Genomic DNA, 4,323 nt, shown 5'->3' with positions numbered 1-4,323 from the left:
TCCTGGGATGACCTGTCAATTGATGAGAATGGGTGTTAAATTCAACCACTACCACTGTGTTTGCTATTATCTGTGACCTTAGTTCTAATAGCATTAGTTTGATGAATTTGGGGGCCCCCATGTTAGGTGCATATATGTTTAGGATTGTAATATCCTCCTGTTGGAGGGTGCCTTTAATCAGTATAGAGTGGCCTTCCTTATCTTTCTTAAGTAATGTTGGACTGAAGTCTACCTTGTCAGATATTAGGATAGCAAACCTTGCTTTTTTTTCTAGGTCCATTTGCTTGAAGCACTGTTTTCCAACCTTTCACCCTAAGATAGTGTCCATCATTTGTACAAAAGCGGGTTTCTTGGAGGCAAATTGAAGGATTCTGCTGTTTAACCCAGTCTGCAAACCTATATCTTTTGGTTGGGGCATTGAGGCCATTGATATTAATAGATAATCTTGAAAGTTGTGTATTCATTTCATTTAGCATCACCAGCTGATTGTTGAGGTCCTCTTTTTTTTTAATAGTCATGAAAGACATCTGTTTATTTATCTCCACCAGACAAATACAGTTTGAGAGAATCACCATCTCTATGTGTAAAAAATATACAAGTGGCTGAAGTACGGCGGCAGTTCCATTTTGAAGACGACTACTTCCTCCCTTCAGAGCTCCGCTGCCCAAAGTCCCAAGGTTTCCCACTGAGGGAGTATGGGCAGAGAAGGCGCCCAATCCCACCTTGCAGAGAGAGGGGACTTTGCAACCACAGTGACACATACTGACTTGCTGAGGGAGACCAAGTACTTTGCAAGGTTAGTCCACAACTTCTGAGATTGCCTTGTAAATCATCTTGGCCTTGAAGCAGAGTGGTGATTTGTTGAGAGATGGTTCTCGGTAATAATGCATCTTTGATCCCTCTTAAGTCCTCTTTCTCCAACCCCGAAGTCTCATAATAATGTCAATTCGTGAATGCCATAATCTTTACTATTACCATTCTCTTAGAGGAACATAAAGTTTTGATAATTGAAATACTCAACACTAAACATTATCAGGTAATTCTGGGTACTAACAAGAAAGTTACTAACCACAGGACTCAAATAAAATAAAACCTTGGTTAAGCTTCCAATCTCTGAGGAGAACCTCAGTAGACTAGCTTTCTATTTTGTCCATTTTTCATCTTCCCTTATGCTTCTTTGAGATTAAAGTTGAAATAAAAGAATCGTGGGCCTAATCGAGGTAAATTTCTCTAGTTTTATAATTCAGATGGATGACAAAACTGTAGTTGAGTTTTTCATAATTAAAATAACTAAAAGTGTGAAAGTGTGCATACCATCACTTCTCAACTTTTAGCATCCATTACCTTTTGCTGAACAAAACCTGCATACCTCTACCTACCACATCCACAGTTTGCATCACGAAAAACATATTGCATCATCTAAGCACCATGCATACAGAATTCTCCCTCAAAACAATAAACAAGTTACTAGCCACTGGGCAGGTAGTGACTTAAGACTTAGTGTTGGAAAGACAGCAGCAAGAGTCTCTGTTCAAAGATCCTATTTAATGCTAGGAGGTGAGAAACAATCAATCCTCTTTCAAACATAAGCAGGCCAGGCATGGTGCAGCAGGCTCCTAACCCCAGTACTCAGGAGGCTGAAGCCAGAGATGGGGAGCTCAAGAGCAGCCTAAGCTACATGTGTAGCAAGTCCCAGGCCAGCTTCAGCTACACAGCAAGACCCTGGCTCAAAAACTAAATACTAAAACAATTTTTAAAAAATTAAAAAAGAAATCATGAAGAGACACAGCCGCTCCCACTGGGCAGCAGGGACAGTGTGGCTCTGTTCACACAGTAAACCACAGAGACACACTGGCTCTGATTGCTCCCTGCAGAGACACACACATAGGTCCAGTGTTTACTTAGTACAACCATCGCTGGGGTCTTTAAGCACCAGGACTTTAGACATGCTTACCGTACGCCCACAGTCCAGGAAGGACATGCCCAGTGCAATCAAACACTGCCAGCCCTAGTAGAACACAAAGCATAGATAAGCCACACTAACTACTGTGGCCACCACATACAACACCACCTGCCCTAACTCCTGCACGTAAACCAGTACAAAGTACATGTTGATGGAACAGATGAGAATGACTAAGATTCTACCTGCAATCCTCCAGCCTATTCCATTGGAAAAATCACTCATTACTGGGCCAAAACTCGTGAAAGTGAGGATGGGAATGAGAGCAAAAGGAAGCTGTAAGCTCTGCAGAACATTCAGGAAGTCATCCATCCATTTCAGATGCTTTACATCTTGGAAGACAGCAATGAGCAGAGTGGGGATGATGGCAATAGAACGTGTGAGAATCACTCGAGCAAAACGTGAGCACTTTAGGTCCAGGAATCCCTCTATGACAAACTAACCAGGATAGGTTCCTCTCATGGTGGAGCTCTGTCCTGCAGCCATGATTCCCACGGCCCAGATGTAGAGTGTGGCAGGCCCAAATTAACACCCCAGCAAGACACCCCCTTTGTAGATATCCACAGCAAGAGTTGAATTATCGTCAGGAAAGAGGTTAGCATATGGACTGCTACTATTTTTACAGACACTGACCACTTGTGCATTGGTTTTCCCATAAAACGCTTCAGCAAAGACTGAGAAGACAAAGACGTTGATGATGAAGGAAACAAAGAGAGCAATGCAGGATTCAATGAAAAAGTACTTATTGGCTTCTCTGACTTCATGCTTATTGGCCCAGTTTCTTGTCTAGACTGGACTAAGGCAGAGTGGAGGTACATGTTGTGTGGCATGATGACAGCTCCCACGATGCCCATGGCCTGCTCAAGCTGTGGGGTTCTGAAGCCTGAACAGGATGGCATGAACATGCCCCTGAGTACCTGGATCTGGTCGGGCTTCACTGTAACATACTCATATCCAAATGTGAGGGCCATGATAGTGATGAGAAAGCCAAAGAATGCTTCTAGCTTCCGCCAGCCATATAAGCAATATTAGGTATGTGCTATTGCACAGGCTGCACTCAGCCCCCGCGGCCCAGTGGGAGCAGCTGTGTCTCTTCATGATTTATTTTTAAATATTTAAAAATTGATTCTATCTCTTTCCCTCTATCTGTCTTTCTCCCTGTGTCTGTTGCTCTCAAATAAATAAATAAATAAATAAATAAATAAATAAATAAATAAATAAAAGGGGCTGGAGAGATGGCTTAGCGGTTAAGCGCTTGCCTGTGAAGCCTAAGGACCCCGGTTCAAGGCTCGGTTCCCCAGGTCCCACGTTAGCCAGATGCACAAGGGAGCGCACGCATCTGGAGTTTGTTTGCAGAGGCTGGAAGCCCTGGCGCGCCCATTCTATCTCTCTCCCTCTGTCTTTCTCCCTGTGTCTGTTGCTCTCAAATAAATAAATAAATAAATAAATAAATAAATAAATAAATAAATAAATAGAATTGAGAAACACTAAAGTGTCCGCAATGGTGATAATCACTCCACCCCACAGGGAAACTCTTCCTACAGACAGGAGATTGATGGAAATGGCTGAGCCAATGACTTCCTGCATGTTGGAGCCAATGATGACCAACTCCACCATCAGCCACAGGATGATTCTTGGGACCTTTGGATACTGATGGTGTCATACTTCAGGAAGATGCAGCCCAGTGACCACACCTAGTCTAGCTGCAAGCCGTTGGAGCAGCAGTCCTACAATGGTGGCAAACAGGAGGATCCAGAGCAACTTAAATCCAGCCACTGCCCCAGACTGCAGATCAGATTCAATGTTTCCTGGATCTAGATAGGCAATGCTCATAAGAAAGCCCGGTCTTGTGAATGCCCAGAGTTTGTGAAAGCTAAAACAAGAGTACTCCTCCTCAGGAATGGGGATCTTCTCATCAAAGGAGGTGGTGAAGGGCTCCTCTGAGTTCCCAGTAGACAGTGGAAGTGAGGAGTTACTATAGGCAGGGTTGATGGCACCAAGACTGGCAGAGTCCCCATGGTCTCCAGAGGCACCATCATCTGATATCTTCTCTTCAGGACCCAACACCATGGCAGACAGCTGAGTGTTTGTGTTTGTAGAATAGGATTCAGCTCCGTAACCTCCTGACACACTGCCCCCTCTCTGCCACCTCCAAATCCCAGGAGCCTGCCCTTTTTTTTTTTTCTTTAACCTCCCCTTCATAATCTATTAACTGGTTTTGTACTTCTTCCATTTTCTTATCTTTTAGTTCTAGTGTAGTGATGGCAGAATCCGAGCGATTATTGATCCTTTATCACTTTTCTGCAAGTTATACCAGTGGCTTGGTCAGGGTTGCATTGCTCATAGTTTCATTTTGGTGTTCT

The 4,323-nt window shown here is 43.6% G+C and overlaps 1 pseudogene; it reads right to left on the bottom strand.

Moving 5' to 3' along the window:
- Positions 1-1,869: 1,869 nt before the first annotated feature.
- On the bottom strand, positions 1,870-4,070 carry LOC101599490 (annotated as a pseudogene).
- Between the last annotated feature and the right edge of the window lie 253 nt (positions 4,071-4,323).

Source organism: Jaculus jaculus, chromosome 7 (genome assembly GCF_020740685.1).
Source record: "Jaculus jaculus isolate mJacJac1 chromosome 7, mJacJac1.mat.Y.cur, whole genome shotgun sequence".
NCBI classification, from domain to species: Eukaryota; Metazoa; Chordata; class Mammalia; order Rodentia; family Dipodidae; genus Jaculus; species Jaculus jaculus.
The sequence above is the reverse complement of the archived record's forward strand: the minus strand, read 5'-3'. Positions and strand labels throughout refer to the sequence as shown.